The 26,273-nt window shown below is 41.9% G+C and overlaps 1 protein-coding gene across 3 annotated transcripts in view; it reads right to left on the bottom strand.

Moving 5' to 3' along the window:
• Positions 1 to 26,273, bottom strand: part of LOC139816866 (uncharacterized) — a 184,404-nt gene that overhangs the window by 134,583 nt on the left and 23,548 nt on the right. The window lies entirely within an intron of this gene.

The raw sequence follows: 26,273 nt of genomic DNA on the forward strand, positions 1-26,273 counted from the left end.
GGTGTTCTCGCGATTCTAACTCCCGCCACCGCAGTACCCGCCTTCGGGGGATGAAATCTATCCCGACGCGTGCAACTGGTACCCCAATTACTCGACGAGGGTCGTTAGTCGCGAGCTTCCCCTCTCTCTCTTTCTCTTTGCCAGCACATCGCGCGACTTTGCCGGTGAATACTTAAAACCACCGCTCTCCGTCGCTGTATGCTGCATAAAGTGGCGTGTAAGGGATGGCGCGGCGCGATTTAACGAGCACAAATTACTGCTTTCCTTCGGGGCGAAGATTCAATGACGTAGAGAAGCTCCGAAAGGAATCAAGCAGCCGGCATACTGTTTCGGAAGAGGGAGAGGTTTTAATTAACCTCTTCGTTGTAGGACTTTTTAGTTATTAGACTTTTTTCGCAGACGTTATTTCTTTTCTGACGTTACAAAACGTGGAAAAAACCTTTGTTATTTGTTAAATTAAGTATTAGTTTGTTATTTGTTAAATTATTCCAATCCCTATTGTCTTTTACTACATTATCGTGCGTTGAATACCGTTGTAATTCATTTAATAATTATTCTTTCTACTGTACATACAAATAATACGATTTAATTAAGTATAATGGCCGAAATTTCTGCTTCTACTTCATCTCACACCATATTCCTTCCCTGTATAAAAACTCCACCTCCTCACACGACAATGCCCAGCAGTTTAAATTGTCCCGGACTAAGTGTTAATCGCGATAAGCGCTTAAAGCTGCGGCTTACACGCGTTACTTTAAACGTACAGACGATTTTCCGACGATATCCGCGATACGTAAGTCGTTCACCGATCTCGCGAACCCTCGCCGAGAGGAAAGTATTCTGGTTTTCTTTCCTTTGTCTTTTTTTTTTTTTCTCAAGCAGAGATTCATCGGCTCTCTCTCTCTCTCTCTCTTTCTCAGATATCGATCGACCAATACGAGCGAGATTTCAGACGCTTCTCCTCACGCTCGTAAAATTAAGCTGGCGCACACGTTACCTCCTGTATCTTCGTGAAATCTTCCGAACTGTCGTGCCCGCGTGATAGGGAGAGGATACGTATGCGCAGCTATCGAAGGTCTTTTAAGAACACGTACGGTTACGAATGCGAGATAAAGCGACGTACCCCGCTACTCTCCCGATTTGATCGATAAACCGATAGTATAATACATTTTAGATAACGCAACGTGTCGTCCGATACAGCCGTTCTCAAACATTGCGGCATCCGCTATCCCCCCCCCCCGCCGCCGAATATCGGCACTGAGTGCTTCAATACATGAATTTAATTGCTCTCTATTCTCGCGTCACAGATAGAATCGATAACATTATTAGAATTAGTGCGTGTTGCGCAATGTACAGGCTCGCAATATATGGATATAGCTAGAATCGTAATCAAATTAATATAACTAAAAGCATTTTACGACTCTTGTAATATAATTCTTTACAGGGACTGTATATGTGTTTGTGTATATGTGTTCATTCGTTTATTAAAATTAACCTTATAAAATTAGCCAATTTACTTAACTTGATATTGATGGTATTAACTCGTAGCGAAATATCAGTATCGACAACGGTATACGGTGCACAGGGAGTACTTCACGAGAGCCGTACTTTATGACGCATTTAAAAAAGCGCGCTATTAGCATGAATAAATGAAATAATAAATACAGATTAAACGCGAGGAAACAGCCTCATATGTAGGAATTAAAGCCAAACGTAACTACAAAATTGCGTGATATTTATTCCGCCCATTCCCACCATGACGTTTATCATTTTTAGCACGTGTCCGTCGGACATTTATGATATCCCATCAACGGATTAAGATCTTTATTCCGCGTATTTACATTTTTCCCTGACGTGGACCTACCCTGCCTCCATCTCTCTCCTCCTTCCTCCCCCTCCTCCGAGGAACGCAATTCAATTTCTCGAGAACGCGCTTAACAATCTAACTTTCCTAAGTACCAGCTAATGTAACGCTACGCGATGTAATGGAGTAATGGTCGATGGCATATCTCGAATTATTATCAAATCGTCGCTCGAGGCAGTATCAAAATTGTCTTCTCAAGATGTCCCGTCATCGACGGGCGAAGCTAGGATATTATATGTTAAAGAAGCTTATCAGACGGTTTCACGGTCGAGTTGATATACATGCGATAGCGGCGCGTCGGGAAAGGTAAACACTTCACGGGGAAAACTCGCCTCGTGCGACGTGCCTATTGACTTCTCCGAGACTAGTGGAGCGTGATTTATATTCAAATACTCGCGAGAAACATTTCCCTTTATTCGCGTCCCGGGGATCCTATTTTTCACGCAGTTTCACGCGTGTCGGAAACATTCGCGCGAAACGCTTTCACGCAATTACGGTTTTTAAGGTATTACAACTCTTCCGTCATTCACGCGGAACGGAATTCACCGGCATTAATTCATAATTTTTCGCCCGGCCCGCGTGTCAGTTTCGCGTTTCGCCCGCGTGATATTCGCTTGTGCGAGTTTAACTCGGCAACCTGTAAAATACATTTGCGAGAAGCGCAGAGGTACCGTCTCTCTCATGTCCGCATAGATATTGAAAACTCCAGCTAGAGATATCTGTTTCGGGGCATTTTTTCTATATAGTAATTTTTTTTTCTAGCACACATCACAGCCGGCGTCGGCTATTGAGTTTGCCTATTTAACTAATTTCCCGGCTTTTACTAGCGTCGTTATATCGATGCCCGAGGGACTAAAAAAAAAAAATTTGCATTAATTCCCGGATTGATTGACGTGGATTTAGCTCAACCGGCGCGGCGGCGCATCGAAGGCATTATTGCGGACGCTCCCGTGAGCGAAAGACGTGAGCCCGTCGAAGCCCTCGCTTTTAACGGCAAATCTCCCGAACGGAACTTCCTAAACTAATCTCGACATCGAAGATCGATAATAATGATCTCTCCCAGGACGCACAAATCTTGGTTGCTGTCCAAGTTGCGTTAGCCTCGCGGGCCCGTATAGAAACTTTGCACCTGTGTAACGCCGCGTGTGCGACGTAATACGGGACTTAAAAGATTAAAATGCAGATTAAAGTGCGCGGTTCGCATTTAACGCGAATAATTTTCTTTCGTCGAGCGAAGGATTTCCAACCGTCTCGACGCGCCCGTCGCACAAAGATATACCAACGACAATCGATGAAGAATGAACACAGTGATGTAGAATTTCCCACAGTCTCGGCGAAGCTGAGTAAATCACGAACGATCATCGCAGAAATTTCTTATGAATTAAGGATTTTCCTTCCTCCCTCTCCTTTGGAGGAATATACAAGCGCTATGAATCGCAAAAGCATTCAGAAACAATAAAAGCCTGATCAAAGGTCACAATATGCGCCAGATTTTATGTTGATTACGTTTTCATTTTTCGAGATCTTCCCTTGAAAAATTTCCGACTCTAGATATAGTTGGTCTCTCCGCGTTTCGACTATTATTTTCATTTCTCATACTTCATAAAGATTTATTCTAAGGAATGTTTGAAACATATACCACTTGTGTTACCCTATTGGCATTGACTTTCACGTTGGCACTTGTAAGGCTCGCTAAGAAAAGTTTCTTTAATTGTCTTTGACTTAAACTTACAAATGCAAACGGAAGAAATTGAGCAAAACACAAGGAAAGTCTAGCGGCTCGAGATATTCGTCATTATCTCCTCTATTACCGGTTCTTTGAACGCGGGGGGTCATCAGCCGATTCCATAAATTCGGCCAGTTCCGCAATTTCCGCCTTACGATTTAGCCCGGCGTTGCACGTTTACCACGTAACCGGGTATATCGCTGCAAAAGCGGAAGAGCGGAAAATCCGCAACGATCGCGTAAGCGATTTCTTCCGTTATTACTTCATTATCATTTTTGCAACAAGTGGTGCCGCGCACCACCGGTCTGTAGCTGGCCCCTTACATACGTAGGGACTACCGTGTGTTTCCCCAATTTTGTCACGACCGAAGAAGCGAGCGTATAGAGGAGTACGAGAGCGAAAGGGAAAGAGGGAAAACGAGTGAAGGAGGCCGACGCTGGAAACTCCACTGGAAACAATAACCGTACCGATTTCAACGGTTACTGCGCTCTCCGCTTCTTACTAGTATTGCTGCTGATGTTGTTGCAGTTGCTGTATATTTCCCCAATTTCGTCAACGGCGAACTTCCGAGGAACGGCAAAATGCCGAGTAGATCCTTACAATTACTATCGCCAATTCTAAGGTGATGTCTCTCGTCCTTTTCGTACCTTCACTCGCTTTCTCTTTTTCTCTTATACCCCTTCTTTCTATCTCTTTTCCAGATTTCACGAAAACTTCTGGAAGTTAGCGTACTTTTAGGAATTTAAGAATCTCATGTCGAGAGAGGCGAAGGATAAATGTAGGGTGTAAGAGAGAGAAAGACAGATAGAGGAATAGAGAGACAGAGAGAGATGAGGGGGAAAGAGGGAAGAAAGGGCGGATGGCGTAACGTGGATCGTGTAACGTGCTACGAAATCCCTCGTTATCGTAATTTCATTCTCGAGTATCGGAGGAACGAGCCCGACAGTCGTGACACTCCTCCGAAAGTTGACTCGTTCTCTCAAAGATCCTCAGACTGGAGATTGGATTGGGGATCGTATAAACAGTAAAGGCAACGGTCGTTGAGCAACTTCCTTTTACGTCGTGGCCCGAGCCACGAACGGCTGCTTCGTGCGACCGAGGCTTTATTTCGGGTAACTTCGACATTCGCGCGCATTCCACTGAGAAAAATACCCCTCGAGAAGCACAGGGCCGATTGCAACGATCATCGACAATTCGATCGACGATCTCGGGCCTCGAGATGCAGTCGTGCGCGTAACAAGAGCACCGCGCGAGTATTGCGGTTAATTTACGAGTATTCGTATTTTCTCCCTCACCCCCTCCCGGTCAAATCCAGCGCGCATATCGAGAAAGAGAGAGAAATATATTTGAAAAATAATAGAACATATTATTCGACACGTACGGAAATGTATTCTTTAATTTAAAAATGTTTTTCTCGTTGATGCTAAATCTAACGTTGAAGTCAGAGTAAAAAGAGTCAGAGCCCGAAGCTTCGTTTATACTTTTTACCGCGTCGATTCTTTCTAGGGGTTGAATATGTGTGTGAGGGTTGTTGAAAAAGACGTTACTTTAATCAGCCCTATCAGGAGTCTGTCGATTGCGAATTGGATGCTGTTTCTGATTTCCGCCATTGCAATCGCAATGGAGCGTTCAGGAGAGCTAATCTATTTCTAATTAGAGTATTGTTCTCTCTGAGAAGTAGTAGAGATATTCTTGCGCTAGAAATAGCTCCACGATTAATTGCACCTCTCGATAAATAACCGAACGGATTACGCGTACTCGTAAAAATTATCGTCCGATCTTTTTAACTATAAATGCGCACGGTCCGATCAATAATTTCATTAAAGCGGTAATTGTGTAGCAGTGTTATATAATTAGTTTATATAATAATATCTTGGGAATTATAAAATTACTTTGCCGAAGAGAACAATTACCTTATGATATATTCTGATAGATTTTGACTATCAATTATATTTGTTTTATCACTATATATATTTTTCATTCTATGGCAGATACAATAATAAAGCGACGCGTAAAAAAAGTCCAAAGACACGTTAGATTATTTCGATACGTTCCTTATAAAAATACCCCGATTTCTAGATCGCGTTAATTCTCAAAGGATACGATACGATCGAGACGAGACGAAATGAAATTTTGCGGCGTGACGTTCCAATTCCGCGTTGTTTCATAATAACAAAGTCTGTAATTTTCGATGGCGAGACCGTGGAGCTTCTTCAAGCAGGATTACGCGAAGAGGGATCGATAAGTCTGTTTCATAATTCTACGAAACTCTCGCTACTTAAATTTTATAATTGAATTAAAGATACGGCGCAAGAGAGATCACAAATTTTCAGAAACTTTTAATGGGGAGATCGTCTCCACACTCGCCAGGAAATCTCAGGCTGGCCGTAAGAAACCGACCAGCCAGTCGAGGAGACACAATCCTGTGTAACGCGCTGACAATTGTTTCGTTAACACGGCTATAATGCAAAAAGTTACAGGATAGTTACCGCGAGCGAAGAGGCAGGCAGGGAGAGTGTTCGCGGTAATCTTGGAGTACTCGAAGAGGGCGGAAAATTTGACTGGCGTTATCATCGGCCGCGTGATAATAATTGGCCGCCGCCGGAGATGAGACGGCGCGGCGTAAATAATTCCCGGGTATATCCTCGCGCAACCATGAAAATGGAAGTAAGCCGCTGCCTCTCATTTCGTCGTACTACTTTATCTCATTATTTCGCTCGCCGTCGGGAGAACAGCCTAATGGGAGCGTATTGGAGGTTCGCTCGTCTCACAACGGTGGCGCAATAATACCAAACGTAGAGCCATTTCATCCATTAGGCGTTGGTGGCAAGGGTGAACTTTCGCTCGTAAAAGGAAGGCACGAGCCCGGATATTCCGGGAATCGCCGCGCTAACGATCGCCTAAAATATCAACAAAAGTATGCGCGCTTCTAATTAAAAGTATGTATGATTAAATGTACATATAGCCTATATATGTACATACACTGAGAAAAAAATTTGTTAACTTAACTAAATATTTTCAACTAATTATAATTTTTTTAATTAAAATTTTCAAGTATTTGAGTCAAATATTACGTCACGTTAGATTTAATATGTCGTATTTAATTAAATACATAAATATTTCAATTAAATAAATAATAATCAGTTGAAAATATTTAGTCAAGTTAACAACTTTTTTCTCAGTGTCTATATTGTTATATAGTTGTCATTTGTAAATTGTACATTGAATGTCGTAAAAGAATAGGTATACTGTCTCAAAACGGCCTTGATAAGATGAATCAATATCACTGAATATACCTATCGCTATTGTTTCCTGTGTCCTTAATTCGAAAAATCCGATACAATGCAGTGACGTCAAATGCAACTCGATTGATATTTAAACATCATCGTTCACGAGTCACTTAATTGGGCACTGACTGCCACTGTTTTGCTGTAGAAACACGAGGGAGAGATTAACTAATTGCATATTTTCAAAGGCCCCTTCCCGTGTCTACCCGTTTTAAGACGGCGGAATTTTACGGAGAAATGCTTTCTACCTTAAGAGCCGTACCTCCTGGTTTTCCTTTTCTCTAGCCGCGCGCTTTTATCCGTGCTTTCTTCGCATATCGCTAATACTCGCTGAAATATCGCGTCACAGATTACTTAACTTCGTATTTATAAGTGTACCGAGAGAGTTTACGTTTCCACGGTGACGTTTCTCGATATTTTCCGTTATCCGTTCGCCTTTCCACAGAACCGCCAACGTCGGAGATTGAAATATTAGAACGTTGCTTATGTAAATATTAGAACCTCGCTTAAATAATATTTTATATTGAAATATCAAAAATGTGCGCTCAGATTTATTCACGTGTTAAACTTACATTTATTTAACTAAAATTTTTACTTTTTCTTGCATAATCATGTAGATTGCACTAACTATAGAGTAACTATGAATTAAAATCCTTTAGCGGAAAAATTACTATAAAGATCAATCCCGTATCTAATAAGCTATGTTAAATAAAATTTTTTCGATACGATATCTGATTTATGTGCAGCTTGTCTATAAAACTCGTCGACCATTATCCCCCTCTTCGATCGTTGCTAAATAAGTATTAAAAAAAAGACGCATAATTTTTCCTCACGCGAATAAACATAGCCGCAAGTTAATAACAATAAATTCCCGAGACGCGCGACATTAATTTCCACCGTCGATAATCGAGCTTTATTATTTCCTCGTCGAAACGGAAACGAAGCCACACCGCCGCGCCATCGACCCGACTCGATTCGACTCGGGTATCGAGAAAAGTAGCGAAGGACCTTCGAGGAGAAATTAAAGCTACGTGCAATCTGAAAGGGCGGAAAAAGGAGCCGGCTTCGAGAAAACAAGAAGACCTCCTTGGCCACTGAATGAAAGAGAGACGCGCGCGCGTTGAGAGATACGAGAGGAGACGAGGAGTGGCTTTTATCGAAAATTACGGTTTATAAAAATTGCAGCTGGACTCGTCTCGTGTCGCCCGGCGTCTCTTCGCCCGCCGTATAATTAGCTGCCGGTGCTCGCAGCTGTGCGAAGCACATAAGGTATCGTTCACATAAGGATTATTATAGTTGCACAGCGCGCGGCGCGGCAACGTAGCGCGGGCTTCTTAGCCCGACTATAAACGTACGCTTTGCATCTGCTCGTCGAGCGGTAATACCATTGCGTCGCAGCGTGTAGAGGCTTTGGACGCGCGTTGCACTGCGTTTGAATGCAAAGCCCAAGCCTGAAGGTACTCAGACTTCGGCGTCGCAGACTGCGCGCGCGGGGCGACGTAAAAAGGCATCGTGCGACTTAAACAAATTTCTAACAATTTTATATAATCAAATAGATTTTATAAAAGGCGGAAAGGAAGAATTTGGGAACGAATGAGATCAGTGGGGATTATCAGAGATATCGCGTTTGCGATAATAAAAAAGATGTTCCACATCCGTATAGTAAAATCTTTCCGTGCTCCGTAATAGTGAATGCTTGTGCTTGAAATACGACTGCGCTATACAACGTTATATAATGGCGCTAAGCTTCGTATACGAACCATGCATACTCAACAGGCTGGAGCGGATTGATATTTCGGCGCACTGTTTCGACCGAGACTTATTACGCGAAATGGCACTTGTCGCGTTTTGCGCGTGTTACAGCCAACGAACGAGGAAGAGATAGATAGAGAAAGCGAGAGAGACCAGAGAGAGTGAGAAAGAGAATGGCCACTCGTACAGACCACTCGTATTTATGAACGGGAACGTAGTTTACTATCTTGACTTCGAATTAACTCAATCCCGTTAACACGGCACTCGACTGCCTAGTGTCGTTTCGCCGTTCCGGAAATGGCGCGAACACCGTAATCGTGTACATAGGAAGAGATATCGCAACTGCTTTTCGTCCATGTCCCGTAATAAAGGCCAACATTTCAGTTGAAGCAGCGTTATTTCGAAAAGATAACATATTAGGGACATCAAATGTTATTTTGAAATACGGATATTTATCATTCTTTTCGTATACTTTAAAAAATGTATTAGAGAACCATAAATATACATATAAATAAATGACGAATTTACTTCTTTTCGGATAATATTTGCGAATGGACATAAAAGATGTATGAAAACTGTGGTTGAATCAATATCGTGTTTTCTATAGATAGTATCACATTTCAACTCGGTTAACCATCTCGAGGGAGACAGAATTCTGTTTAAAACTATATATAGATTTTATTTTTCGTTGTAATAAAAGTTTTGTGGCTCGCGAATAAAATATTAATATATTGATGATAATAATAAAAAAAGAGATATATATATATAAATTAGTATCAATTTGCTTCAAATACCTATTGTGCGATATCTTTTCAGCTTCAAGAAGTATCAATAGAATGGCTGAATTTATAATTGCAAATTTCGACACGCGGTACAAAGTTACCTGAGGAAAAAAGCAATGGATTAGGTTTTATTTCGAAAGCAGATTATTCTTGGGTCGGCTAACAAAAATACCTCACGAAATGATGATGATATGCTGTGGCGATATCGCGCGAATTACAAAGCTGTTTAATATAGAACTAAAATGCAACAGTAGAGAAAATATCACGTTTATACATTACTAAAAGGTATTCAGACAGGGTTTACCTGGATTAAAAATCAAGCATATCGACCCACGCGGATGCTGTGCCGCGGTCAAATCGATTTTTGCTGGACGGTTATGGCGTATATTTAATAAACTACTAGCACCGCGACCTGATTTCATATACAAAAGATTTTATCGTGCTCTATCTGATACCAAAAAGAGGACGGATGCTACCGTTTCCGCAAAGGGACTCTCCAATTACTGCCATATTTCATTGATCCTCTCAACGGATGAGTACCATAGGAAATATTCAAATTGTTCGTGAGTGGCACGCCTCTGAGTGCTTGTTTCTTGACCGAGCGATATAAATTGAAGAAGACGAAGATGCAAATAGAGATCTTAGAAGTCAGAAACCGGAATTCGAGGAATAAAATGTTACGATTTTGTATCGGCACGTCAGACAATCAAAAAGCATTAGCCTTGTTATTTAGGAAAAAAATTTAAATTATTTTTCGCATAAAAGGAACAATGACGCGACGAATAATAATAACATATACGATTTCGATAAATACTCTTGATTTTAAAATATCACTCAATGTTTTATCAAATATGCGAAAATTCAACCGCATATAATACAGCAAAGAGAAATTCGACAAGACTCTTAATATTACGTTATAACGCGTTTGACATTTAATAAAATATCGAAAATTTATTCTTTTGTCGTCATGAATTTTGCATTTTGCTAAAAATAAATTATTCAGTACGCTGTTTCGATTTAACATTAGTAATTTATGATAATTTAATATAACTTACATTAATGATATACATAATGTGTTCCGTAATCACCGTGCTTTAATACCATATCCTGGAGATAAACCAGAGTAAAAAGACCAGGATGCAAAAATGTCACGCTAATTTTTGAATTATTAACGATCAAAAATCATTAGTATCGTGTAGATTACTGTAGATAATTGCGCTTACACAAAAATTTGTCATTTATTATATAATAAATTCTTTTGCTTAATGAATCATTATTAGAGTTTCCATGTAATTTTATTTTATGTCAAATAATCAAACCGAATAAGTAACCTTTACTTCGCCAGTCAATAATTTAATTAAGACTTTAATCGACTATACTGGCAATGATTATAATCGTGGCTAATTTTAGATGCTTATAATATAATAATGCTCATATTATATTAAGCACCTAAAATTACATCAATTTTAGAATGACTAGAATCCTTGGTCGAAACGGGGTGGCGATTTGTCACGACGATTATAATCGTTCCCACGATTATAGTCATTGCCAGTATAGTCGATTAAAGTCTTAAATTAGGTCAAATAAGTCATCAATAAATATAGATAAATAGGCTATCGAAGATTGGAAATTAATCATCATAAAATTAATCGTCATAGCAAAAATGCCATTAGCATACATTAATAAAGTACTCTTATTAAATAGAGCGGTTTAAATTTTATTTAATCGCGCAATATTTCCAGTCGTTTTATTTATCCTTATATCATGTGTATATTGAAAAAATCCCTGAGCTTCCTCTCTTGCAGCAGTTTATGTAATATTTAATCTTGGAAAGATATAGAGAGGTCAAATGCAGCAGACCTCTCAAATTCTACTAACAAAATATATGTAAAAGGAAAGAAAGAAAAATAAAAATGGATGCTTAAATATTAACATTTCTTTCCTAGCATGTTTTATAAATATTAACCTATTTGTATTACATATAAATATAATATATATATATATATATATATATATCTTTTTCCAAAAGAGCTTTATCCGTAAGAAACTTGAACACAATGAAGAAACTTGATTTAAAAGCTTTGTTTTCGAAATGACAGTATTTTAATTTTGCAGTTTAATTTTATTTTGTTCTTTTCTTTTAATTTTTTCTATATGTATCTCTAAACAATAAACTTGGAAATTTCATCGTTTATAACTCTTCAACTCTAAAAATTGCTCAATAAATAAAAATTATTAATATATCACATCCTAATAAGCTATCTCAAAATATGTCAAAAAGTTATGTATCGATACGCTGGACTCTATTTCATATTCTATAAGCTTTATGCATCCTCGCATGTACGATATAACTGCATATGTTTTAGAATTAAATTAAAACATGTATTCTAGTCTATTGCAAAATAATGGAGATATATGAGATGTTATATTTACCTGTAATATTATCATGCATGATTTTAATTTAAAACATACATCTGCATACAATTTACATATATCTGATATAATTTTCACGTTTAACACTTTAAATTTCATAATTTCTTTATGAAAAATGTATACACTAAAAAAAATTTGTTAATTCCAAAAAATATTCAGTCCGATAATACGAGTAACTAAATATTTTAAGTAGTTTAACTAAACATTAGTTAAATTAATTAATTCTTGATTAAACAATTTTAAAGGTTGACATGAATGCATTATACCTTTTTTAGTGCAACTTAATAATTGTTAAAACAACTAATGTTTAGTTAACTAACTAACATGTTTAGTTGGTCGTATCGGACTAAATATTTTTTGGGATTAATAAATTTTTTTTCTCAGTGTATAATATCAATCATCTAAATTCTCGTTAAAAAGTTAAATGTATGTAATGTTTAAAATTTATTATCAGTAATTTATTGATTGTATCAGCTAACTGATAATACGATTAATAATACGCATAAGAAATAAAAAAATTAAGTTAGTTAAAAGCAACGAATATTAATATCATCTAAATTGGCATCAAAATTAATAAATTAATATGGGGAGTTAAATGCCTGATGAGCACGTGAATTCAACGCGATGCCGTTTGCCAACTTTCATTACTTTCAAACTATTGCGACGCTTTTAGTATTTTCACATCAAAGTTTTCGATTCGAATCTCCAGAATACGATATTAAAGTAAAGCATTTTACGGTGCTTGTGAGATATCCTGAGAGGAAGAAAATATATTTTTGTTAATATATATTTTTCCATGCAGATATTGCAGGATACATAATAATAAATTGAGTATTCGTTAATACACTCTTAAGCATGTGTCGCCAAAAATTGGAGGTACACGTTGAAATTTTGTCCCTACGTAATTACGAGGGACATAAGTCACTCTTAAGCATGTGTCGCCAAAAATTGGAGGTACATGGTACCTCGAAGTTAGGAAGTACGTTATGGGCAACGAATATTCACCCGACAAAAAAAATTATTTATTTCGAAATTTTATTATTATTTTTTAACTAAATTTGTTTCTTAAGATGCAGTCTATGATTATAAATATTTTTTGTATTTGAAAAACACACTTACCTTGGTGGGATTTGAACTCGGGACCTCTGCATCGTGAGCCAACTGCCTTACGTGGTCGACTACTTCTTAATTTGAAGTAAACGTTATATATAGTCTACATATGTCATACCAGCGCAAATATATAATTTTTCAAAAATTATCTTAAGAAACAAATTCAGTTTAAAAAGAGTAATAAAGTTTCGAATTGGATATATGATATAATATTGCCCGCTGCTATTCGCGAATGTCTTTCGTTCAACAAATGTCGCGATCATGCCATGGTTGGCTATATACGTATACGAGGTACGTATGTAGGAGGTATATACGGAAAGCCCCCTAAAAAACTGTACCTCCTAAAACTGTACCTCCTATGACACGTCCGTGCACGCGTCCGCGTCGAGTGCTTCGCGAATGTCTTTTGTACGAGGTACATATGTAGGAGGTACACATTTGTACGAGGTACATATGTACGTACGAGGTACGTATGTACGGGGTACATACGGGAAGCCCCCTAAAAAACTGTACCTCCTAAAACTGTATCTCCTAAAAAATTGTACCGTGAATTTATAAATGCGGTACCTCCAATCGGTACCTCCTCCTTTATCAGTACCTCGTGTATTCCGTACCTCGTGCTACTGTACCGGGAAAAGTATCTCCTAGCAGCATGTAACTCCAAATGTCATTTCCATTTAGAAATTAGTACCTCGAATTTGGAGATACTACGCGGTACATGCTTAAGAGTGTAGGATAACATAATTGACATTGTACATTTTCTTTTCATATTTCGAACCACCAAACTGTAGTCTGAAACATTTTCTTAGCTCGCGAACTTAATACTATGGCTAACTTAGTGGATGAAACCGCGCGCTGGTCGGACGGACGCATTAGCTCCGCTACTTCGAAAATTCCAACTTCCGTGCGCATAAGAGAGGACGATGCGAAGGATTACAATGGAACGCGTCTTCTTAGCTCTCGAAAGTCCTTCCGGCGTTTCTCCGCCGAGACGTTGTAGAGTAGAACCGTAGATTTTATCGAGATTTTAATGATCGAAACAGTTTTCGCGCTAATTGAGTAGTCGATTTAAAAAAAAAAAAATGCAATCGCAACAAAAGCGAGAGGCGAAGGACGATGTTTATCAGAAAAGCATACTAAAAACACGATGAATATACACGATTAAATTACAAAGTATTTTGTTATAGCGGATTACAAAGAATTTTACTGCGGAAAAGGATATTTTTGTTCCGGCAAAGCATATACGAGGATTCGGAAAATATTGTTAAAAGGAACGATATGAAAACTAAATCAGTTATTCTCGTAATTCCGTTAATATCTGTATTGTTCAAACTAAAATATGTGTGATTATCAGAGATTATTTGCTGCATTAATTTTACCATTATTCATAATACGTTACGTAAATACTTAATAAATATTATACATCTCTAAATACGTTTTACGTCCGCATATGTAGTTTCAAAACCATCATGTTCCCCAATTATTTTCTATATACAGGATGATTCTAGTACCTGTTGGGTTATACAGCTCTTTTTAAAATAAAATCAAGTGGTAAAGGAAAATCTTTCACTGTGTTTTATATATGATCTACCATTCTGTGATTATATTTTTTCGAACAATGCTCCTATAAAATGCAACAGCATTTTAAAAAAATGGAATTATACCTTTTTTTTAACATAATTCGATTCTCCTCATTATTTTGGGTATTAACAGTTAGGTAAAAACGATATTTTAAAAAAAGCTCTTCCACATTTAAGTCTGGTTGATGTCTGGATGTCAATTTCTTTTTAAACGGTATTTTCAATTATATCAATGACGCACGTTTTTATTTTTATACCGTATCATGATCAGTCGCGACGCGACAATTTTCGTTAAAGTCAGAACGTCCGTCCGCTAAAAGGAAGGGAAAAAAGCGCCGAAAGAAATTGGCGCGCCACAATAACAGTTTCGAGCGTGGCCCATTACTAGCCCATAATTGTCTCCCGGGGCTATAATAGAATGAGCGTAACGGTATAGCTATAACAGTTGGCGTATACCACCAATTCTATCCAATGAAGAATGAAGCGTGAGAGATCGAGAGAGAGGATATCGTTCGCGCGCGGCTCGGCACGTGCCCCGATCCATTCCGCCAGCCAGCCAGCCAGCCACCCAGCCCAGCCCAGCCCTTCGTATTTGCACAGGAATATAACCTTGCAGGAAAGAATAACTCTCTTCGGCTATCAGCGCGAATCGCGCGATGAATGAACCATTTCGCTAAGCACTCGTGCGCGCCGATTTCCGTCGTGATAGAGAAGATTCGAGGTAAAACGGGCCTCGAGCGTCACATTTTTCGGAAAAATTCCTTTTCCTCGATAAAGAGACACGTCGAGCCATCAAAAGGCTATTACGAGAACACTTGGCGGCCAGAAAAGTAAATTATATATCGTTATTACACAATATATGTTATATTATACATGTTATTATACATATTATATGTAATCCGAAATTATATCGGCCGCTTAACCGTAAATGGAGGTTCGTGTATAAACTCACGTTGGAAATTATTATTGCGTCGAGATTGTTTCACCACAATTTATATTACTATTTAACGAAAGGTACGACTCAAGCGGAATTATATAAATCAGCGAGTGAAATTAGACGGAGAAGGAGTAAATCCGCGGTGGCGGAAAGCAACGGGGAGACAAGAATGTTTCGGACGGAGGTGTTGTTTGCGATTCCTTTTCAGGCGCGTTTACGACGAAAAGAGGGAATTTCTAACGTCCGTCCATTTACTCGCGTGTGATCCACAACGGGTATCCGGGAGAAAGCACCTCAACCCGAAGCTGGCCGACTGACTGGCTGGCTGGAGAAACGGCGAAAGAGGTACGAAGTAAAACGTAAAATCACACCGATCTCATCCGCCTCTTTCCTTCACGCCGGGCTGTAACACGCGGCGTCGCCATTTCCTCAGGAATCGGTCTAAACGGCAAGTCCGTTTCCACGATCGTATCTCGGTCAGATTTGATGTTTGAACGTATCATCGAGTGTTGTTCCGAGAAGAATGAGAGAGAGAGAGAACGCGGGAATTTCTTCCCGTGCAAGAAAATAACGAGACTATCTCGACGCGCGGCGAGAACAACGGCATTCGCCTCGGAGTTTGCGTATACCCTTGCACAAACCCTCGTAATCCCGCCTTGCCTTTACTTCTCGCTCCGAGTCGCCTCTCCGCCTGGTGTTCGGAGAGATATCTACTGAATTAAGATACCGAGACGACGCGACGCTGCCGCGGTGCGATATATAATTAAATCTTCTTGCATCCCGCGAGGCGAACGTGACGCGACGCGCTTCTTCCTCTCGCAGCGTGACGCACGGTAATTTTTTATAAGTCGCAGTAAATATACGCGTTCCCCCGATGCTCTCCTCTCGAAATGGCAATTTCCACTTGCCGAGCGACCGGGGAACGCGAATTATCGCGTCGTGGAATTTCATTGATCGTCGAAGCGACCGATATTTCAATCGGGAAAATTTTTTATTTCCCGCGAAGAAACCGCAAGTATATAATCGAATAAACGTTAATGTGCGACGAAACTATATAATAATGCATGATGACATTTATTAACGGATGTAGACAATGCTGTTATCCTCTAATATTCGGGACTCTAAGTAAGGACCAAGTTGTATCGACCAGCTTGATTAACCTGATTCTGTTATATACTCGGCTACTCACTCTCATTATATTATCTATAGGATTACAGTATTATATCAATAAACTTCGATATAAAGCTGGATTTAGAAGTGCTGACCAGTAAGGTAATACACCTAATTGAACAGTTTCTGACATGACATAAATGGATCGACATCAAATATTTCGTTTCAATATTGTATAAAGCTATAAAGCTATAAAGGACAATGTCGAATTGGGACGTTTATATATCGCAAAACGGAGCTTCGAAAGTCACATTAAATCGATTAGCAGTCAGCCAACAGCGCAAAAAGAATCATACTGTAATCGCCCAACTTTTTCGCCATCGTCCTGGCCGCCGCCCTCGTTTTTCTCACATTACGTAAGATAGGGCCGGGGCGGACTGCGAAGAGCGGCTGCTCAAAATACAGTAAATTTGTAAGTCGTCCGAGGCAAGCGCCGGCAACTTATTTCAGCCGTTTCATTAGCGTTTAGAGGCAAGACAACTTTAAGAAACGACGACGTCCCCGCGGCAGCTTTTTAATCGCGTCTTTCGGTGAAAAGCACGGTAAAGAGCAAACGGGTAACGCCGTGAAACAACCCCGTTAGACCGTTAAATGTCTGTATTTAATTTTCATGATACAATGAGAAAGTCTTTTTAAAAATTTTCTATATTCTTGCGATATTAAAATCCAATTAAAGTTTCCTACTCTACGCGCGTAAAAAAAGGAGAAATTTTTAAAGATTAAGAAAAGAATTCGCAAATGTTTAACCCTTTCAGTATAGTAAATGGTTTCCAAATTAATCTCGAGTTGATTAATCAAATAGAGCAGCGAAGGCTGGAAGATCAATTTCAGAACATTCCACGAACTATCAATTTCACACGGTGGCACAGTTTTTAGCAAAGTTAGCCCCCTGCATGGATGGAGAAACGGATACAATAGATCGCGCTACAGCGACAATCAATTCAAGTTTAAAGTCGGCAGGGAAACACTTCGGAAATGTAGCCGTGAATGTTACATATCGAAGCTCGTCCACTCGCTCTCCCGCACGATGCGATACGAAAAGGCGTCGGACAGACACGGACGTGAAAGGAATGCTTTTTTCGCTAGCGCGGTAATAGCGGCACGTTCGTCTTCGGGAGCATTTCGCTTCCGAGGAAACATCCGAGCGAGTTTCCGCCATTATCCGGCTTTTTATTCGGACGGAATTAAGAACACAGATCATGCTAGACGACCATTATGTAACTTTCGCGTTATCGTCCCGTTTGCCATCCCGGTTTCCCTCGCGGAAGGCCGGGTGGCAAAGCGGAGAGAGGTCGTCGCGTCGTCGTGAGAACGATCTCGAGTTCTCGGAGCGGCAACTTTTAAGCTCGCATAATTTTTTAAGCAGCACGCCGCGTAAGTGCAGTGCCGCGCCTCCGCGCAATTTTATCGACATGTCAACGATAGGTCAACCTCCTCGTAAGTTACCGCGTTATAAACTTGCGGGGATGATACGTTTTCTCGTGCCAATAAAACACAACCTCTAGATGTCCCTCTTCCTTCTTCACTTTCATCGTAATGGCCGTACATCAATTGAGCGTACAATATATCTTAGTGATAAAAAAAAGTTAAGGTAGATGCCTCCGTGAACGTTTTAATAGACGAATATGCGACAGGAATAATATCTATTTTGATTCAGCGCCGAAGTTTAATTGTCTAACAGTTTATTTATTTTCCGAGCGATCATTTACTGGTCACGCGACGTGTGTATATATTCATCGGAGATAGAAAATGCCGCATGAAAATTGGTTTACGCGCCGCGAATGATATAAGTGCAATAATTGTCCCTACAATAATTTAAATCGCGCCCGAATGTAAATCGCGGAATAAATACATTATCGCCGGCGCGATGCATTCGTTATTACGTTCATGAATTAAACGACGAATGAATTACACGATCGCGGGCTTTCGGCGTTATCGTTCGTTCTGACAGTTGGAGGCCTCGGCGGCGAAATCACGGCATCGGGAAATGCGCGTAGAGAGAGAGAGAGAGAAAGAGAGAGAAATAGGAGGAGTCGGTCTGTACGGAAACGCTGCTGCGCCTGGATTCATGATTTCTTAAATAGCTCGCAGTAAGTGCCTGGCAATTCGCTTCATTTACATCGTCAACACGTAAACGATGCAAGCGCAGCGAGCAACGGAATTAATGCGTACCTTTTGCGACACAGCATTTCTCTCCATTTCCCTTTCTCTCTTCCCGCGATGAACGGCGAGCCTCGATAAAATTATTACCCGCGGGAGTGAAATTTTCACGAATTAGTTAATTGAGCCAAAACCGCCGCGTTACCTTTCGATTTTTATTGTAAATTTATCCGTAAATGGCAACTGGTTTGATTACAGACGATTACAGATGCCGCCGCTTTGCCCCCCCCCCCCCCATCGCTCTCGCATGTTATTACTTTAAAACGATTTAATTCAATATTTGATATCGTGTATACAGAAGTTTTCGCAATATTATTTTGTTTGTTTGTTTCATATCAATTAACAAACGCTGACTAAAAAAAGATGAAAGCGGCATGGCCGGAATGAGAGTATGTGGATTGCGAATCAGGACGGATAAATTTCCGGATAAAATAGCTATTCACTTTATACCCTTTTTTTTTCCATCATGCGAGTTTCCACGCGAGTTTCACTTTTTTTTCTTAATTAGTTTAACAGTAGTACTCTGTGCAGTCCGACTTAATGAAAATGTTTCAATTTAAAGATTGGCCGTAATTAAAAAATTCATTATGCGTTTTTTTAATTCGTTACTCGCTGTTGAAACGCTTTCTCGCTTTCGCGTTCGATTCTAAATGTAGCGAGATTTCGAGAGGAGGAGAAATCGATGTTAAAACTTTCATTGGCGCGTGTGTGTTAATTTTAATACGAGCCAACCAGATGGACACGATGCACATAAAAATCGCCCCAGACGATAACCATCTAACTTTCATGCCGGCCGTCATATCCGTCCGCGTCCCGTTTCACCCCACGTGCGGTGGACATCACCGACATAAAAGCGACAAGAGAGGAACGAGAGGGAAGGAGACGTCGACATACATATCTTTGATTACCCGTTACATTTTTTATGCCACGTGTCCGCACGTGGCTGAGTAAGAAGAAAAAAAAAGTTTGCAATTAAATAATATATCTCTTCTCGGCAATGGCGGATTATGTGTTGCAATTTTGCAACACGTAAAAGTTTCAAACGGAATTTTATATTGATAAAAATTAAATTTCTATTATAGCGAAAGGAATGCGAATTACTTAAAAAAGCCGAGGCTTTTCCTCACTTAATATACAACAAAAATCTGGTCTGCTCTTTCATTGATTTTCTTTTACATACGACAAGAGACGACGGAATGCGCCGGTGTCTCAGGATATCTTGATCCGCTGGTATTCGGAGATTCGCGTCTGAATAACGTATTTGCAAGGACGAGCTCGGAAGCAAATCGCGTAGGGCGATTTCTCCCTCCTAGGGAGCAGAGCGGAACGGAGCGGTGCGGGGCAGAGAAACGACTAAATTTGGCTAGCCGGCTAAAAATTCAAATCGTCTGAATGCTAAGCATCCGGGAGCTTATCTGCTCGCCAGACTGCGGAATTAAGATCGATATGCGGGATCGTTCCGTCTGGCGGCGGGGCCCGCCGCGTTTCTTGTAGAGCCCCACGGTAATGTTGGTCGAAGAGTTACAACGCCGCCTGGCACCGTCGAAAGCAGCAGCGCCAGCATCTCGGAACGTGAAGGAAATTCCTCAACCCGCCTGCCTGCCTGCATTTTTTACGTCTTATATTTATGCAATATTTATCAGCGCTAAATTTTCTGTCCGCAACCCGAGCGACATTACATCGACCCAACGAAATTTCTTCGTTAAATTAAACTTAGCTGAATCTAAATCACATAATCAATAAATTTTCAACCAGTGTCCGACATTTATTTCATAATGTTAAAAGCTTACTCACGATATGTAAAATTTATGTAAGTCGGATTATTATCTAGAAATAGATAAAATATTTAATTTTCATAGACATTACAAATCGTCGACGTTTCCTGAGTATAATTATAGAGCTAAATTTTCCCTTTACTCGTTTTCTCCTATTGATTTTTCATGTCAATTCATATTATACCAAACACATTAATTATAAAGTCGATCTATTGGGTTACCAATACTGACACCAATGTATGCTTACCACACAAACCAATCCCTTCTCTCTTTTGTGAAAGTATCCTAACCATAATCCACTTCGCGGAGCTGTCAGAAATTTGAGAACGTTACAGAGTTATCCATCCATAAATGGAGATCCAAATGCGAACGATCTATTGTAATTACCATCGGCTGTTCCGAACTTCCGGTTAATCCACTCGACGGCAATCATTTCATCAAATGGTTTTCGAATATCGATTGGCGCTCATTTTACGGGATATAAAACCGACACGTTTGTACCGGGCTATTTTCGATTGTTATATAATGGACCTCGCCTCTAATACAGTGTTCGTACACGCTACCTGCATTTCAATATGCATAATTAAATGCGCAAATCGCCAAACGACCGACGAGTACAACGGGCGGCAAAGAGGGGAAAAAATAAATTAAAAAAAAAAAGCCTTCGGAGCGTCACTTCAACAGGTCGTCATTTCTCTCGTCACTCGTGAATTCATTAAATCGCGTTTAATCAATTACACACACGTTCGACATCTTCCTCCGTTACTTTCCGGGGATTCTGACTTCTCAGCCAATTTGCGCGCTTGAAACGACGAATATTTATTCGACGGGCGAGTCGACTACGCGACGATCCGGTAAATACGCGATGCATTTAATCGGCGCGCGCGTGTGCGCGATCCTGCCCCAAAAAGTTTCTTCTCCCTCGATGTTGATCCTGTTACCAGAGAGCCAGAGGATTAAGCACGATACACGGACGATTGCCTTACACGATCACCAAGTAACTTTCACGTTATCGTCTCATCCACTGGCCGTTTATCCTGTGCAGAAGGCGCCGCCGCGCCGGTCGGCCAAAGAAGAACCGACCGGGAGTGCGCCAAGGCGAGAAAGCTATCGAGTTACGGAAACTCCCGAGTGTGAAGGAAACTCTTTAATGTTTTCGCCGCGTTCTTTCGCCCTTCCGCTCCCGCTCCCCGCTGTGCCCCGGGAATTTATTTAATCGACGCAATAGCGAAATACACGTTCTAACGAATTCCGGATGCGTCTTCATGCCTCACGTAACGCCTCTAAATAGAAATCCGCAGTCCGATCGTTAGGCGAATATCGGGATCTAACGGTCCCGCCGATCAGCTTAGTTGCCTCAACTTTTTCCATCTCCCACCTTAATGTTTAATCGAGCGAAGAGGATGGGAATCTATTTGTTGGAGTCTTAATATCGACTGAAGACAAATAATCAAATATTGAAAGAATATATGATATCCTACTTCGGGGGATATTTTTCTCCAAGAATATACTATTTCTGGAGTCAATGGATAGGAATGATCGTTACAATTTCCAGACATTGAGATGACCTGCCTTCAGCACGGGTTCTCGCAGAGAACGGGCGATATATCCGCGCAACATCGAACGTGTTAAATAAAGCCAACGAAATTCCGATCGTCTGAGAACTTGGCGGCGGCTGATCCTGTTGTCAGATTACAGGATTCAGCCCGATACACGGGAAATTATCTCCAACGATCACCGGTGAATCTTAACCGCGCCTCTCGCACTTATCCCCGCTTTTTTTTTATCTCGATTGAATCACAAAATAAAAAGAAAACACAACGGAAAACAAGAATATGTGTAAGAAAGGCAGAAATTTGCGTTATAGAAATATCCTATTTACCTAAGGGAGAAAAAGAAGGCGAAGAAGCGAGAAGAGAGGGAACAGGCAAGCGCAATAACTTCACAAATGCGAAAGAGATTCTATGATATCACGGCGCGTATCTCGTGGCAACGAGAAACTATGCGAAACACTCTTCCACCTGCTTTATGTAACGTGTAACTATGCGAAGAGCGCGACGAAGACGCGACTCTGATTCGATCCTCGAATAACGTTTAACACTGGTGGTATACCGTTTGCGCCAATATTATGCTTTTGAACCGTTAACAGAATTTCCCCTTCTCCAACACGAGTTAGAAAACTCTCGCTCTCGTCAAAATTAATCAGCAGATTCTGCACGTGTGCGCGCGCGCGCGAACCTCCTTCCCTGAAGAAAAAAGCTATCACGAAGCCCTTATATATCTATGCAGCGGCCATCTTCTTTTTCCAAACAGAAACTATTTATATAGCGGTCCCCATTACCGCTGAAGATTAAAGAGCGTGAAGGCGCAATGGACAGTCTGAAAAATGTAGGAATCTCTCAAGTAGAAAGCCGGATTACTCACGTTTAAAATTCCCCGACGGACAAAATCGCCGCTTCGATCCTTCCAGTAGTATTACAAGACCGCCGGCGTTATTTGAACGGGAGAACTATAAGAGGGCACAGGGCTAGATGGGAAGTCGAAAAACCGCAAAAGTCTATCACATAACCAAGGGAGGTCTATCAAGTGACCTATTTGGAATTCGCCAGTGGTCGAAATGATCGCTTCGGGTGATTCCCGTCTTAAAGAATAACCGCGAGAGCTATTGCTGCTAAAAATCGAATAACGCAAAACTGGAACAGGGAAAGAAAAAAAAAGGGAAAGAAGAATTTGCCGAGCAAACAGGCGAAATTACATTCGTTCGAAATTCGCTGATGTTCAAAAACTATCGTTTCAATCTTTGCAATTGTAAAAAACTATCAGCAATTCATATAAAGGTATAACGGTGAAAACTGTGAAAAGTCGGGTAAGAGCGGAATATAGATGGTAGGATAAAATAATGTGGAAGTTAATCGAGAAGCGAAATTCGGGATTTTACGGCGCCCGAGATTCGAGCGGAGCGGTGGAAATGACCGCTCGCTCTCGCTCGTCTCCGCGGTGTTAAATTACCGCCCTTATTTGGACAAGTACGAAAGATCCTCCGCGGATGCGAGACCGAAGGGATTTAACGCCAGGATCCCGTTACCGGGACAAAGGATTAAAGCTCGATGCACGGACGATCACCAACTAACTTTCGCCTTATCCTCCCATTTCCCGTTTCTCGCCGCAAGCTCGCCGGCGCTCGCCTCGGTAGCGCGCGGCGCGGCGCGGCGGCGGCGGTGTGAGTGCAGGGGCGAGAAACCTGTCAAGTGCAATAACTCGAAATGCGAGAGAAATTCTTTCGCTATATACGGCAGCGCTCCTTCCTGAGCGCGAGTGGCTGCACGAAACGCCCTTCCTCTTATTCTTTTTACATCTTTTTTTTGACGTAACGCGTAGGAGAAGCCCATTACGCCGCCGCGGGCGAGTTGATACCGAGCTTATGGTTCAAATAAGGAATAATACTCATCCCGAGATTTCCCGCGTACCGGGGCGGTGTAGCTACATATCTCGAGTAGCTACACGTCGCAAAGACTACGGTATATATACATTAATTACGTTCGTTAACATAATGCTGTTTCTTTTACTCGCAATTTAGATCTGAAATTATATTGCGCGTTGTCACCGCAACAATAGTGCCATTATGTAATATTGTTGCACTCGCAATTTCGAGATGCACCGATTCGTTTGCACGCAGTATGTGATGAAAATTAGAAAGAAAGGGTTAAAAAAGGAAAAAAGAGCAACGCTACTTAAATAGATAGCTAGCTAGACATCGCTATTTGTCGAGCGCTCTAAAATAGCATCCTCTCAAGCGTTAAAATATTACATACGTTGTTTCGAGGCACGGTGCGTCACAGAGATCTAATTATATGCCAGAAAATATCATTTATGCGAGTCAGATTCACATGATGGGAGATATTTTTTATTTCAGCTCAATCAGGAGAGAAATGAAGTAGATTTTGATTTATAAATAAGATATATCTTGGATTCCCCGGCAAATGTCATTGGGCGGTCTTTGCAGGACAATCGCGGGGCGACGACTCTCCTTACACTCTCGGCCCAACAATGGAGCGATGTCGTTCGGGCCACTCGGAATTTCGGATTTATGGCGAGGAGCATATTCCATACGGCAGCGTCCAAGAAGCGTACCGTACGCCCGCAATTCCCCCATAAATTCGAAAATCTCGAGAGTCGCGCCGGATACTCCCAGAGGGATCGCCGGTCGATCCTATTACCGGGCCACAGGATTAAGCCCGATGTACGGAAGATCGCCCCGGACGATCGCCAACTAACTTCCGCGTTATCCTCTCGTCCGCCGACCGTTTTTCCCGCAGCAGCCGAGACCCGACGTGGTAGCGCGGCGGTGCGGCGCGGTCGAAAGTGAGACGACGACGACGCGATACGCCGGCGAGTCCGAGAGGGACGGACGCGCGGCAGCCTCCGTCCGCGCTCCTCCGAACGGAGCGTATTTCGCCAATTTCGTTAGCGCCCGCACGGACGCGCGAGCGCGCTCCCACCCTCTGCCGCGCGCGTATACACGTACACATATACGCGCATCGGCGCATACGAAACATACACGCGTATACACACACGGCAAGGGTGGAAGTGAGAAGCGCGTACGTACGGAACGCACCGAAAGAGAGAGGCGGTCCTCTCGCGCTAGAAAGAGAGAGAGAGAGAGAGACGGAAGATTTTGCAGCGATCATCGACTTGGAGAACGGCGCAGTCGCCCAGGAACCAACTCGAACTCACTCACCCTGCCCTCCCCCGCCGTCCGTCCGTCCGTCCTCCTCCTCCTCCTCCACCTCTTCCTGCTCCCCCAAACCCCCTCGACCTCTCTGCCCGATCATTCCATCCTCCTCTCGCGCTCTTTCCGCCCCGCGCTGCCAGGTGGTCTTCCGCCCTCCTCGAGCGCCGCCGCCACCATCGGCACAACCACCACCACCGCCAGAACCACTGCCATCACCTCCACCACCACCAGCACCACAGTCAGCAGCGGTACCAGCAGCAGCAGCAGTAGCAGTAGCGGTAGCAGCAGCAGCAGCAGTACTGCCGTCGCTACCACCTCCTCGACTTGGTCGCATCTCTCTCTCTCTCTTTTTCTCTCCCTCTCTCCCTCTGTCTCTCCTCCCTCTCCCTCATACGTCGGCGTTACACCCCCCCCGTCCCTCTCGACTCGCCGCACCAACCCTCTCGCGTGCGCCTCGGCGCCTCGTTCTCCTCCGGTGCCGATGCCGCAGTACTGACTGCTTTCCGCGGAAGGTGGAAACCCGTGTAACGCGGCCGTATATAGATTTTCAATTAGTCAAGGGTCGGCCGTGGAGGAAATTATGTGTCGCGTGTCGCCGCGAGTACTTGAAAGACCCGTCGCCGCCACCGTTGGCCGTCGTTAAACACCGTGCTCTTTGGATATTGCTATTTAACCGGACGCAATTCTCGTTGCGCGCGCGAGTGGCGAAACCGCGTGCGTACCCTCTTGCGCGCGGGGTACCGCGTCGCGTCGCGTCGCGTTGCGTCGCGCGCGTGTTGCGTTACAATCGGCCAACGTGGAAAGATCGATTTTTCATCGGCGACTCTCCAACGCATTCGGAGCACTCGGGAGAGAAGAAAAATAAAAGCGAAAGAGAGAGAAAGCGCGTATACGAGGGTTCGACGCGATCAAGTGTTTACCAGGATCACGTTGTGGACTCGATCCTTCCCCCTCTCCCCCTCCCC

Source organism: Temnothorax longispinosus, chromosome 7 (assembly GCF_030848805.1).
Source record: "Temnothorax longispinosus isolate EJ_2023e chromosome 7, Tlon_JGU_v1, whole genome shotgun sequence".
Lineage (NCBI taxonomy): Eukaryota > Metazoa > Arthropoda > Insecta > Hymenoptera > Formicidae > Temnothorax > Temnothorax longispinosus.